The 15,054-nt window shown below is 42.8% G+C and overlaps 1 long non-coding RNA gene across 1 annotated transcript; it reads left to right on the plus strand.

Moving 5' to 3' along the window:
• Positions 1-2: 2 nt before the first annotated feature.
• LOC125411172 (uncharacterized) lies at positions 3-14,709 on the plus strand. Its single transcript, XR_007235261.3, has 3 exons — positions 3-394; positions 9,480-9,625; positions 13,718-14,709. It is a non-coding gene; the product is annotated as an uncharacterized LOC125411172 (long non-coding RNA).
• The last annotated feature ends 345 nt before the right edge of the window (positions 14,710-15,054 follow it).

Genomic DNA, 15,054 nt, shown 5'->3' on the forward strand with positions numbered 1-15,054 from the left:
CTTTCTGGGACGCGCCTAGTGGGGTGGACCCAATGGGTGGGGCTTCCCAACCAGGATCCAGACTAGACTAGACGCAGGTTTCCAAAGAAGCAGAAGGCTGGCAGCTGCTGAGTCTTGAGAATTAAAACCACTTCATTAAAACATGCAGGTTAGGAATGCACCAGGGAGCCAATCATCAGATAAATAACCGTTAAAGCCCAAATAACGCCAGCACCGTCTCAGTGGTTCTAAGTGGGTCCTTGCCTGAAGGCCCAAAGTACCAACCCTGGCACTGGGAGGTCACAGCTACTCTGAATGGTTTTGCGGTACGCAGACCATCAAGGCGTCCCTGTGTTTTTCGTTTCCAGAAATTGCTCCAATTGCCAGATACTGATGTGTTTAATGGCATGAAACCGTGAGTATTATTTTGTTGTCCTCATGTTACTGATAAAACTGGGCACAGGTTCTGACCCTGGGTCACACAAATAGATGTCTACATCCAGCTCCATTTTCTTTTTTATTGTTGTTTTGTTTTGTTTTGTTTTGTTTTTGGAGACAGGGTTTCTTTGTGTAACAGTCCTGGCTGTCCTGGAACTCGACTTGTAGACCAGGCTCACTGAGATCTACCTGCCTCTGCCTCCCAAGTGCTGGGATTAAAGGCCTGCACCACCACTGCCTAGCCATTTTCTTTTTTTTTTTTTTTTTTGAGACAGTCTTATTGAATAGGCCTGACCATTCTGAAACTCACTTAGATAGATAGATAGATAGATAGATAGATAGATAGATAGATAGATAGATGATAGATAGATAGAGGGTGGGTGAGTAGATAGGTGGGTAGGTAGGTAGATGGATGGGTGAGTGGATGGGTGGGTGGGTGGGTAGATAGATAGATAGACAGATAGATAGATGGATAGGTAGGTAGATAGATGATAGATAGATAGATAGGTGGATAGATAGATAGATGGATAGATAGATAGATAGATAGATAGAAAGATAGATAGATAGATAGATAGATAGATAGATAGATAGATAGATAGATAGATAGATAGATACAGATACACTTGCACACACATACACATATAGAAGCCAGGCAGTGGCCCACACGTGGTGCGGGAGAATTGTCTGTATTCTGTCAATCATGTTTTAAATAAACGCTGATTGGCCAGGCAGGAGGTATAAGTGGGAAACCCAGACAGGAAGTGGAAATGATGCAAGGAGAGCAGGAGAATTCTGGGAAGGAGGAAGCTGATTCCCTCCACTCCTGCCCAGATCACCGAAGCAGCAGGATGTGAGCTGCCCCAGCTGAAAAAGGTACTGAGCCACATGGCTAACATAGATCAGAATAATGGGTTAATCAAGATATGAGAGTTAGCCAGTAAGAAGCCTGACCTAATGGGCCAATCAGCATTATAACTTACGGAGTCCTCTGTGTCATTTTCTTTGGGGCTAAGCAGCTGGGGGGCTGGGCAGGACAGAAATCCGAACAAGCAGGCCCGGCCTTTTCATGTTACACACACGCCTTTAATCTCACCACTTGAGGGACAGAGGCAGGTGAATCTCTGTGAGTTCAAGGCAAGTCTGTGAGTTACAGGATAACCAGGGCTGCACAGAGAAACTCTGTCTAGAGAAAAGAAGATATATGCATACATGTATATGTCTGCTTCCCAAATGCAGGGATTAAAGGCATGCACCACCATACCCACTCAGCTCCTGACCCCAGACTTTTGGCAACCCTCCTGTCTCAGCCTTCCAAGTGCTGGGATTGCAAGTGTGAATCACCACATCTAATTACCACGTTCTTATTTTTCTAATTGTGTCAAAGACTAACACACAGCAAACATGATGCTGGACAAGCAGCCACTGGTGCATAGGCCCCAGTTTCTTCTCTTTGATTTTTGTCCCCCATTTTCTGGCTGTCACATTCATCCTGAACATTGTCATCCTCAGCTTGCATCCTTTGTCACTCTTTCAGAAATGATAAATTTCATCAATCTCTGGTTCTTTTCTGCACCAACCTGGCTGATCCAGGATATTTCCCTACTCAACTCTTGACTTCATCAGACATATAAAGCCACACACAAAGACTTGGGGGACTGGGCTGAACACTTCCGAGAGCTATGACTCAGGTGATCATAGTTTGAAATGGGACAGGGAACCATGTGTATGCAGGGGTAAAACATATTCCAGGTAACTAGGGACCAGTACAAAGGCCCTGGGGTAGCTGTGTACCACAGTGTGGCAGACCCTCCTCAGTGCCTATGCCTTCCTACTGATAGAGTGGGTAGGGCCAACAGTATTACTTCCAGAGTCTGCAGTTAGAGAGATCACACAGGGATGCCTCATAATAGAAAATGGCAGAAACAAAGTCAGAGGCATCAGCAGCCCGATGGGTATGGAAAGGACTTGGTTGTGACCCCTACTAAAGTGGAAGTCCACTGGACTTTGTGGGGCAATGAGGTCATGGGACCTGGGGGAGAATAGCTAACAGGAAGAGGCAGTTGCCTGTGCTAAAGACTTCCAGATAGTTCACCTTGTCCTATTCCATGTATTGACGAAGGGCCCCCAAAGGAAGTCCTTCTCAGAACCTGGCATTCTAGGGTCTCTGCACCTGTCTTTCTACAGAAAACTTTGCTATCTCTGCTGCTTAGGTATGACTTCATCCTTTGATATTAGTATGCCATGGAAGCAACTATACAGGTCCTGAGATGTAGGAGGCATGAAGGTCTTTGTTGATGTAGGAGGTTCTTCTGTTTGTGTGTTGCTTTCATTGGTTGAATAAAGAGACTGCCTTGGCCTTTTGATAGGGCAGAACTTATGTGGGTGGAGTAGACAGAACAGGATGTTGGGAAGAAGGGCAGTGTGGCAGACACCATGGTTCTCCTGCCCTAGAAGGATACTGGTTAGGCTCATGCTGGTAAGCCACAGTCAAGTGGCAATACACATTAATGGAGATGGGTTAAACTGATATGTGAGGGTTAGCCAACAAGAGGCTAGAGATAATGGGCCAGGAAGTGTTTAAATGAATACAGTTTCTGTGTGATTATTTCGGGTATAAGCTAGCCGGGCAGGATGGAACAAGGGGCCCCGCTCCTCCTGTAACACTGTGTGCTCACATTTAAGAACTGGAAGAACCCAGAATATTAAACACACCAGGTTGTCCCTTCATGGGAAGGAATGCAAAACCTGTTTTCAGCCCAGAAGGCTTGGTGACTGTTGTGCTATATATGTGGTAGAGACTTCTCTAGCACTGGACCCTCCTCTAGACCTGTATCATAAATTTGCTTTTCTCTGTCAATTATAAATCTGTTTTTGTCAATCTATAGAACCTATCTTTATGGACTTGAAAAAGAGGTTCAATGTAGTCATATTCAGTTTGTATTTACCCTGCTTGTTCCTCAAGGAGATTTATTTATATTTTGTTATATACATGGGATTGAATTAATTATCTCCAGAATAATTTTCACCTAATTGCACTATGCCTTAATATGCTTAAAATAAACTACTTAAAGTAGACTTCAGTGTTTTGAACCAACACCAGCTACTGAGTTATGTTGTACCAAACTGTCTTCTTGCCTCCCGCGGATAATCATTCTACTGGTTGTGGAGATCACAGAGACTCTCATCCCTGGACAGATGGTCTCAGTCATTCAGCCAGAGGCATCCAGGTCCACTCCAGGACGATGCTAGTCTCCACCCCAGCATAGGCTTCTACAAGCCTAGGCACATAAGCCTGGAATTCTGGAGATATGGCTCAGTGGTTAAGAGCACAAACAGCTCTTGCAGGGGTCCTGAGTTTGGTTCTCAGCACCTATATCAGGTGGCTCACAAATACATGTAACTCCAGCTCCAGTGGAGTACTGAGGCTACCTATGAAGGCACCTCATGTACACATATCACACCCCACACATATGATTTCTTAGCCAGGCAGTGGTGGTGCACACCTTTAATACAAAACAAAACAAAAACAAAATACAGTGGAACTTGTACTTATTTGAATTCCCTCATGATCAGGACATGGTAGCAAAAGCCATCTCTCCAGAACTCCAGTTCCACTGTGATACTTTTCCTTCCATGGCTCAGCCTGAAAAGGACTCTGCCTTCAAACGAATCCAATTCATCATAATAAGGGCATCTTGATGACCAAAGGGTGGTTGGTCATGACTGAGTGTAAGATTCTCCATGCCTCATAAAATGTCCAGATTTGCGATTCAAAGACCCAAATGTAAGTCCATATATAGTTATGAACACCTGATTTTTGACCAAGAAGCCAAAATTACACACTGGAACATAGAAAACCTCTTCAACAAATGGTGCTGACTAAACTGGATATTCTCATGTAGAAGAATGCAATTAGATCCATATCTATTGTCTGCACAAAATTCAAGTCCAAGTGGATCAAATACCTCAACATAAAACCAGGGGCTAGAGAGAGGTGGCTCAGAGGTTAAGAGTACTGGCTGATTTAGAGGTCCTAAATTCAATTCCCAGCAACCACATGGTGGCTCACAACCACCTATAATGAGATCTGGTGCCCTCTTCTGGCAACTAGGCACACATGCAGACAGAATACTGTATATATAAATAAAAAAAAATAAACCCAGTTACATTGAAACTGATAGAAGAAAAAGTGGAAAGTAGCCTTGAATGCATTGGCACAGGAGATCACTTCCTGAATAACACCAGTAGCACAGACACCAATATAGAAAATTAATAAATAGGACCTTCTGAAACTGAAAAGCTTCTGTAAGACAAAGGACACTGTCAATAAGATAAAATGTCAGCCTACAGAATGGAAAAAGATCATCACAAACCCCACATTTGATAGAGAACTGCTACCCAAAATATATAAAGAACTCACTAAACTAGACATTAAACTATCAAATAATCCAATGGGGTACAGATCTTTTTTTTTTTTTCTGGAGACAGGGTTTCTCAGTGAAATAGTGCTGGGCTGAGCCCTTGTCATCAAAACTTAGAAAGTTCATATGGAAAAGGACCTCTGTTAAGGCCAGGGAAGGATCTCTCCTAGCCTCTGGAGAGATAGGCCTGGCCATAGCACCTTAAGAGCTCTGTTGATCCTCTCCACAATGCCTTGTCCTTGTGGATTTCAGGGGATGCCCGTGGTATGGGAAATCTTCCAGGACCACAGAAAGTGACTGAATTGTTGAGAGGCATAGGCAGGGCCATTGTCAGTCTTAAGTACCCAAGGTACCACCATAACTACCATGGCTAACTTAAGGGCCTTGATATTCTTAACGGCTTTCTCCTCAGAAAGAGCGAGGGCATAAACAAAGGTATCTATTATCACATGAACATATTTAAGATTGCAAAATGAGGCATAGTATGTAATATCCCTCTGTCAGAGGGCATTAGGCAGCAAGCCCCAGGGATTAATCACTGCATATTGAAGTGGTCCTTAGGAGGGGCAAGAGGGGCACAAGTGGCAAATTCCTGGGACAAATGTTCACATTGGGAAGCTGGTAATTTTGGAAGAAGTCTATGCAAATTCTATGGAGACAGATAGAACTGCTGGTAAAGAGCCCTGGCTTGCTCTAGGAGATCCATACTGGCTGTTAATATGATAGTGTCTGTCACATCATTTCCTCAACTCAATAGTTCAGGTAACTTGGAGTGAGATCTAATATGTGACCGGTACCAGAGCTCAATCCTCTGATTTAAGACATCTTGTGTGAGCAGCATAGTGCTGGTAATGGGGATCAATGAGTCTTTGACTCGAGTAAAGGCCAGCATATGAACTGCCTCTATAGCACTGGCTGTCAAAAAAAAAAAACCTAAATGGACTCATAGTGTGGGAGAATTGTCTATAATCTGTCAATCATATTTTAAATAAATGCTGATTGGCCATGAAGGAAGTATAGGCAGGAAAACCAGACAGGAGTAGAGGTGATACAATGAGAACAGGAGAATTCTGGGAAGCAGGAAGCTCCCTCCACCACTCCGGTGCAGACCACCGAAGAGGCAGGATGTTACCTGCCCAACTGAGAAAAATACTGAGCCATGTGGCTAATGTACATAAGGATAATGGGGTAACATAAGTTAGTGCTCTAGGTTGTGAACAACTCCATATATGGCTAACGCTAAGGATCTGGCTTGCTTCCGTGTTTCTGGACCTATCTGCATTTCCCACATGGCTTGCGGGGGTTGGCTACCCAGAGGTTATTTAAGCTGTGGGCTGGCTTTGCTTGGGGCGAGAGGTTAGAAGATTGTTCAAAGGTCCTGAATAAACCGCAGTTAGAAGAGTCCGGTGTTGCGTCTTCCTTGCTGGTGAGGCGGACATGACAAGTGGTGGCCCATACGGGGAAGGGGACAAGTGGTGAGGTGTATGGGGACACAACCTCTCATCTGGACTCAGAACTTTCTGCGGGCAGGGTAGTGCACTGGTAAGTTCCCAGGTAAAGTAGGAATCCGCATCAAGAACGGGGTTAATGACCACGACAAGAGTGGGGTTAGTGACCGCGACAAAAGCAGGGGTTAGTGACCGCGACAAAAGCGGAGGTTAGTGACCGCGTCAAGAGTGGGGTTAAAGTGACCGCGATAAAAGCGGGTAGTCTGCTCTCCTCTGTAAATAGAGAGTGAGCAGGGAAAGATAGGGTAAGTTAGGATGAGTTCGCAAAGCTATCAAACCAAAAGTAAGAACAGGTGCCGCAAGCTATCAAACTGAAAGACCTGCTGTGAGCCTGGAACTGTGAGGGGCTCTGAGGCTGGAGTGACTCAGGCTCTACTTGGCCACACTAAACTGTGCTGACCTCAGGCAGGACTGATCGTAATTATCATAATAAAAGCGCAATTAAGGTTTAGACTGGCAGTAAACAGGCAGTACCGTATTACCTTTACATGGTGCAACTTAAGTTTTTAAGAACTGCTTAGCATATTAAGAAGTGCTCCTGGATACTAAAAAATTACAGATTCACAATAGGACAGATTCAGACATACAAGAATCTGGTCACAATGTTGGGTCACAATTGGGTCACAATGTTGGATGACTGTACGTACACTTGGGAGAGAGAAGAAAAAGAATATATAGAATAAAGTTAATGCCTTAAAAAAAGGGTAAAGTCTTTAAAGAGACAGATTACAGATAGTTATAGATTAAAAGAAATAAAGGAAATAAGCTACGTAAAAATGGAAAATTCACAGAGAGTCTGGATTATGTACATTGTGTTTTCTTTAAAATTTTTGATTGTGAAGGAGCTAAGTACAGAGAGACATTTCATCATATGGGCTGCCAAGCTAAACCAGAATGGATATCGTAAGGGTATAATGACTTTAGAATTTGGGTCTAAGGATATGATGCTTTGGAGAGAGTCTTCTTTTGTTCTTGCAGAGGATGAGACCCTGTGGATTGTTTCTATCCCAATATGGTATGATAGACCACGTCGTCCTGAAAGGTTGCTGTGAACACCCGGATTAGATGTTATTTGAGGTTACTAAATCATGAGTTAAAACCCTTATATAGGTACAAAGAGCCCCTGGGTATAAAGGTGGTTAAGTCCTTGGCTAAATCTGTGAGAATTTACAGCCTCTCTTACTGTGGCACAGGTGAAAGCCTTGAGTAGATACTGCATGACACCTGGCGACTGGTGTGGGCTTACTCGGGCATACCTGAGCCCTGGACAGTACTTAGATTGGAGAGCCTTTTTGATTGAGTTTAGCAGTGAGCAGGCTGCAGCTAATCAGGTAGCTGGAAATCCAGCGTGAAACAGAGATATGCTGCTCGGACAGGGCTGTTTTGCCAATCAGCAGAGAGGATACCCTGTATAAGTTTTTGAGCAGATTAATAAGATTGGTATAAAAGCTTGGAAGGCATTGCCTAATAAAGGGGAAGTAAGCAGCAGCCTCACTAAGATCTTGCAGGGCCCCATGGAGCCATTTTCAGATTTTGTCGCTCGTATGGTTGAAGCCGCGGGCAGAACCTTTGGGGACCCAGATGCAGCCATGCCTTTGATTAAACAACTTGTTTATGAGCAATGCATAAAAGAGTGTAGGGCTGCCATAACACCTTACAAGAGTAAAGGATTGGAGGCGTGGATGGAGGTCTGCAGAGAACTGGGGGGACCAATAACTAATGCTGGTCTGACAGCGGCTGTAGTATAGCTGACTCAGAATAAAAGAGGAAGTTCGGGCACTCTCGTATTAACTCCCCAAATGGGGGTCCGACTGGTAGAGTCAGACTTTAAGGGACCCCTTGATCCAGGTACAGTTGGGTTACTTGTAGGAACTTGTCTAAGCAATTGTCTAGTTATCTCCTAGGTAACGGGACTGGAGAGTTTGGTGCCGTGATAGAACAGCGGAGGGTGGTCATCATCACTGTGAACTCTACCCGAGTGGATGCTGGAATGGCTGAAGGACTCTTGTCCTGGATCTCTGCAGCCATGAATCATCTGAAAGAATGGGCGGGCTTGAGAGCGTTAGCAGGCCTCTTGGTGTTTGTCTCCCTGGTTTGCCTGTGATGTATATGCAAGATCAGGTTTTCTCAACAACGCAATGCAGCCATGATTATTCAAGCCTTTACAGCCATGGAAGCAGGACAGGCCCCCTATGCATGGTTGGTGACCATGAAATTGTTACGCTCAGGATGCAAGGCTAAGCACTGCACTTGGGGTCAGCCACCTTGGGCCCAGAGAAGAGCATGCCTGATTGCATGTGGGTTGATACCCTAGATCCCACCTCTGAAAAAAGGTATTGGACTGGTCTGATACTCTTCGAGTGGATGATGCCTGAATGAGAATCAGTACAAGGTCCCAATGTCTTTCTATATTCAGAGATCAGGCCTCTACTCTTGCCTGTTGTGTCTAAAACAAAAAGGGGGAACTGTCGAGAGCTGCGTAATGCCACACCTTAAAGATGGCGCTGGCTTCTGCCTTCCACCTTCCTGACGGTGAGTGCTCTCAGTCGTGAACAACTCCATATATGGCTAATGCTAAGGATCTGGCTTGCTTCCGCGTTTCTGGACCTATCCGCATTTCCCACGTGGCTTGCGGGGTTTGGCTACCCAGAGGTTATTTAAGCTGTGGGCTGGCTTTGCTTGGGGCGAGAGGTTAGAAGATTGTTCAAAGGTCCTGAATAAACCACTATTAGAAGAGTTCGGTGTTGCGTCTTCCTTGTTGGCGAGGCGGACGTGACACTCTCCTTAGCATATTTCACAGGCCTTGAACTGTCTGTCTCCCCATCATTGGACGCCAATAGAGATCAGACATGGAAGAGGTGGAGGTGAAGGAGAGGTTACCCATTTGTAGAGGGAAACAGCAGGTGACCAACAGTCAACAGGGGTGGAAAATTGTGTCAGACCTTTATGTTTCATGCTTAGTTGAGGACTTCTGTGGTTTTTTAGGCTACAGCTGTATGCCCACATGGTGTCTCTGGATGAGGGAAGGAGTTCAGGAGTAGAGTCTTGGTTCCATCTCTTGAGAGGTTGGGGGATCAGCCCTTATGTGGAGGCACTGGTGAACTAAAATAGGAAAATGTACCTTCCTAACCAGATGAGCAGACAAACACGACAGACAACACAAAAGAAGAAAAGAAAGGGTTTCCCAATGCTGTCCCACCGAAGGGACTGAAAACAAACAGCATCAAGGAGCTTTGTCACCGAAACACATCATCTTGGGGGCGCTGTCCAGCAACACAGGTGAGGTGAGGAGAACAACTAGAACCTGTTTGGGTGCCAGATGTTGCTAGGTCCTAAAAGACTCCCTCAAGGGAGGCGGTGAGAAAGCACAGTGTCAATGGCTAGACACAGGGAGTCAGTTAAAGGCAAACAGCAGACTTGCTTACTCAGCAATGAGGAAAGCTGTTAGGAAGATTTCCTAACACGAGCTCTCTGCCGACACAAAAAACCCAATCAAGCCGAATCAGAAACAAGCCAAATTAAAGGATATCCATGTTTAATGGAAATTTCTGCGCTCTCGGGTAGTCCCGAGGGTAACCGGGAAGCCACCAACACGACCATAGGAGGTGGGTGGAAGTCCACAAAAGGACTTTCCCGGGAACAGTTTAAATAAACTGGGGGAGTGGTCAAGATTTGGCTGGCTGCCTTGACCCTTCTCCAGGGGAGAGGTCAAGGTTTGGCGGGCACAGGAGCGGGGCCTCCAAGATGTATATGCTCTTATCCCAGCATCCAGGCTGCATTCTGATCCATTGACATTACGTGGTTGTCCCTCATGGGCTAGGCACGATCAGGACCTTTGTCAGTACATGTTGCTAGGCTCTCAGGCAGACTCCAGGTTGGCTCATCTCTCAGACTTATCTTCTTACAGTTCCTTCATTTTTAATTTAAAGGAAGGGGTGAACTTGCTTAGCAATGGAAAAGCCTAAAAAGGCAAAGGGTGGTATCATTTGAACCTTAGCTGGCACCACCATCAATGTAAGGATGCAAAACTTTTCATACTTTTTTGGTGCCCAAATAATGATACAGAGACTTACTAATTATGAAAGCTTGACCTTTAGCTTAGACTTGTTCCTAACTAGCTCTTAGAACTTAAATAACCTGCTTCTGTTAATATATGTTTTACCAAATGGTTTTTGCCCCACTTCCCTTTTTTCTTTTTTGAGATGGTATTTTTCTGTGTAATACTCCTAACTGTCCTGCTTTGTAGACCAGGCTGGCTTTGAACTCACAGTTATCTGCCTGCCTCTGCCTACCAAGTGCTGGGATTAAAGGTGTGTGCCACCACCTCTCATCTCTCTTATTCATTTATTACATATACACTATTCTGCCTGCATGAATGCCCACAAGCCAGAAGAGGACAGCAGATCTCATTATAGATGATGTGGATGCTGGGAATTGAACTCAGAACTTCTGGAAGAACAGCTGGTGCTCTTAACCACTGAGCCATCTCTCCAATGTAAGAGTTTAAGACAATTCTGAAGCTATTTCTGACAATTCTGAACCCTCTCAGCCTTCGTGCCATAGGCTTATCCTCCTCCCCTGGGAGCCAAGGACCTAACAGCTACATATGAACGTACTCAGTATGTTTTGATTCAGTCCCTGGGAAATGGGGTCAAAATGACCTCTTACCTCATCTGATCTGGCAACAGTTCTCCAGCCAATTATAGGTATTAGCCCTTTTTGAATAAGCCAATCATAATGGTAAAAGAACAACCCCCTTGCTTCTGTGGACTTCTCCTTTAAAAGTAAACTGTACCAGCTATTCGAGGTCTCTTGGCCTCCCAAATGCTGAGGGACCCTGTCATGACAGAATTAATAAAATCCTCATGCTTTTGCATCGGCTGTGGTGTGTGAGGTGGTCTCTGGGGGTGACTCTCTACCCCGCTTATCGATCTACCTGACTCTAGGTGGCCACACCCAAGCCAGATGTGATCGACTGAGCTTCCCCGTCATCTCCCCCTTTTGTCTAAACAAGACCGAACCAAACCTAATACAACTATATACAATAAGAACAGATACCAAATATAAAATTACAAGCAATAAACAATATTAAGCAAGAAACACATAACAAAAGTTTTACTAAGCATTCTATTTCAAGGAGTCTAAATAATGTATTAAAATTAAGTTTAGCTAAATCATGAGGAGGGTAACTACAATTATCTAATCTTCAACTCTGTAACATGAGGCAAGCAGGCCTGCTTTTCATCCCGCCTGGCTCCCGCATGGCTAGCTTAGCCCCAGAAATAATAACACGGAAAACTATATTTATTTAAACACTGCCTGGCCCATTAGCTCTAGCCTCTTATTGGCTAATTCTCACATCTTGATTAACCCATTTCTAATAATCTGTCGGAAAAGATTCAGCATGTCTGACCTGGCAGCTGGCTCCATGACGTCTGCCTGACTCTGCATCTTTCTCCCAGCATTCTGTTCTGTCTACTCCACCCACCTATGTTCTGACCTATCAGGCCAAGCAGTTTTTTTATTAATTAACCAATGAAATCAACACATAGAAAGAAGACCCACCTACATCACAACTCCATCAAAGATCTGAGAAGAGAAGTAATATTACTTGAGTAAACAGGAAGTACAATCGAGAAACTTCCAAAATGTGCAACAAATGACAGAGACAACTGACTACCTGGGCAATCATCCAAGATCATTTGCAATGTTGAGGCAACCAACTTTGTAACGTAACTGACATACCATTTTCAAAGGCAAGAAACTTTTCAAAACTATCTTACCCTGTCTTGGCAGGATATGACAGTCCTGTTTTATCCATTTACGGATACTCTGTATCTCTGTCAGTGGTCAAGGCATGGGCTTTTCTATGCCCAAAGGCCAGTTCTGCCAAGAAAAAGACAAGCTCCAAGTGGAGTGTCTTTGGTGCTCAACAATCTCTCAGGAATAGCTCGGTGTTGCCAGGAGTGAATGTGTCTCACTACCACAGAACTCTAAATTAGCTTAAATGCCATTTTCTACAGCTCTTTGAAGAGGCTGAAGATTATACTAACTATACTGAATATAATCTCTATGTATCTAAAGAACCTGGTTAGTCTAACTATAAATATGACAGACACAGATGACTATTGATCTACAATTCTCAATACCTATCTAACTTAAAGACTAAAACAATAAACAACTGTGGAATAAAAAGAACAATGACCTTCAAATGTAAACAATGTATAAGTATCTTGATTAGAGGTAGAAATGTACACTGCAATATGGTAAATATATATCAATACTATATATATATATATACATCAATACATAAAAATGTTTTAAACAGAGGTAGAAGCATACTCGCATACAATATTCAATATAATTTAACTTTGTATCAATATACAAGAATCGATACCAATATAATTGTCTAACAACAATAACTCACAAATACCAATCTATTATTCCAACACCAATTATCCCTCTTTTTTTTTTCAAGAACATCCCTGAGCCTATAAAATACCTCCCCCATCCCTCAACCACATACCAATTAAAACCAACCCCTAAACCTGAGGGCAAACTCTTCTGGGAGAGGGGACATTGTCCTCTAAAATTGATTCCAGCTGTCATAGGGGCGATGTTCTTCCTAGGAGATCCTGTGAAAGTAAATGATGGTTAAATTCCAAGATTAATATTTGTTCTGGTAAAATTGCAAATAGTCTCTGAGTGTTTTGTGGAGGTCTGGCCAGAATGTTGTAAAAGATGTGCACCATTTCCGCTAACAAAGTTGGAACTGTCTTGTGCAGCTGGTACCAAAAAACAGGTCTTGTAGTAGTGCTATCAGCATCATGATGTCATATTAACCGGGTGGAGTTGTTGTTGTGGGGCCCCATCTTCTTCCTGGAAACTTCAAAGATTACTGCAAGAAAATTTATTGTTTCTTATGGGAAACTTAAGCATTATCTATATAGACACATAGAAACATATATATATATATATATATATATATATATATATATATATTCAATGAAAGATATGATAAAGACAGAAACAGATATGAGGAAAGGCAAAGAAAGTTTATAAATTATTATTATTATTATCATTAGTTTTCTTGTGTCCCATATCATGGCTCTTGACATGAGACAGAAACTCTGGGATTTCTCTTAACAACAGCCTTGGAACTGGAGAGGGACTGAGACAGAGTCCAACTCCAAAACCAGCTTTATATATTTATAAATATATGGACATTAATACATATTTAAAATATGTGTAGAATAATTTAACTTATGGAACCCATACAATTTTCTTGCTGATCCTTATTGGGTTGTAAATAGTTTTCATCTGTCAGAATTCAAACATCCAGGGTCCCTTGAATTTTTTGTTTTCCTGCAGAGATAAGAAGAGAATCCTGCACCCATTCTATATGTTTTTCTTACCACCGGTATGATTATCATCATTGTGGATGAATTGTCATTTCTGCTTTTCAAGAGGTTCCTCCTCTTCAAACCGAACCTTTATTAATTTTGATGGTATCCACATTTTTTCTTCTCCTGTGGAAACAAGAGCAAAACTCCGTCCCCAACACAGCACATCTCCTGGCTTCCATTGCGAGGTCAGCACATCCTTGAAATAAACCGGTTGATTTAATTCAGCAGAATTTTCCATTATCCAATGTCTTTCTGCGGCCATCGTCCCTTTCTCATTAGCGTTCAGAAAATTCAAGGTTAATAAAGCATTATGTAATCTATTTCTGGGGGCATTTTCCACCCCTTTCTGTTTATTTAACATATCCTTTATAGTTCGATTTGATTTTTCTATGGCTGCTTGACGTGTAGGATTGTATGGTATACCTGTAACATGCTTAATATTATAATAAGCAAAAAATCGTTTCATTTTCCTAGAGACGTAAGCTGGACCATTATCTGCCTTTATATGTGCAGGTATACCCATGATGGCCATGATTTCTAATAAATGAGTAATTACTGAATCAGCTTTTTCTGAGTTTAAAGCAGTTGCCCATTGAAAACCTGATAAGTGTCAATGGTGTGTACATATTTTAATTTGCCAAGCTTCACAAGGTGGAACACATCCATCTGCCAGATTTCATTCCTTTGAGTACCCTTTGGATTAGTCCGTGCAGGCAGTGGTGCTTGGTTATAGAAAGAGCAAGTAGGGCATTTCTTTATAATCTCCTTAGCTTGTTGCCATGTAATAGAAAACTCTTTCTTCAAGCCTTTGCTATTGATGTGATGTTTTTTATGAAATTCAGAGGCCTGCAGCTCTGAATTGATCAATTTCTGCATTACCTTGTGCTAGAAGACCTGGCAGACCCGTATGGGATCAGATGTGTGCTATGTACATAGGGCAAAGCCTGTTCCTGATCATGTCTTGTACCTGGATAAACAATAAAGTGAGTTCTGTATCATCTGGTATAAATTCAGCAGTTTAAATATGCAAGATAACACTTTCTGCATATTGCAAGTCAGTAACTATATTAAGAGGTTCTTTAAAATCCCTTAGCACCATAAGAATGGCATATAATTCTGCCTTCTGGACAGAATCATAAGGGCTTTGTTCCACCTTACTCAATTCTTCTGATTTGTAACCTGCCTTCCCTGATTTATTGGCATCAGTTAAAAATGTACGGGCCCCAGTTATCAGAGCATCATGGACAATTCGAGAAGAATCCAAGAAGTTCTCTTTATAAAATTAAGCCTATTGATTTTGGG

The sequence above is a fragment of the Myodes glareolus genome, chromosome 2 (assembly GCF_982192425.1).
Source record: "Myodes glareolus chromosome 2, mMyoGla1.1, whole genome shotgun sequence".
Classification (NCBI taxonomy): domain Eukaryota; kingdom Metazoa; phylum Chordata; class Mammalia; order Rodentia; family Cricetidae; genus Myodes; species Myodes glareolus.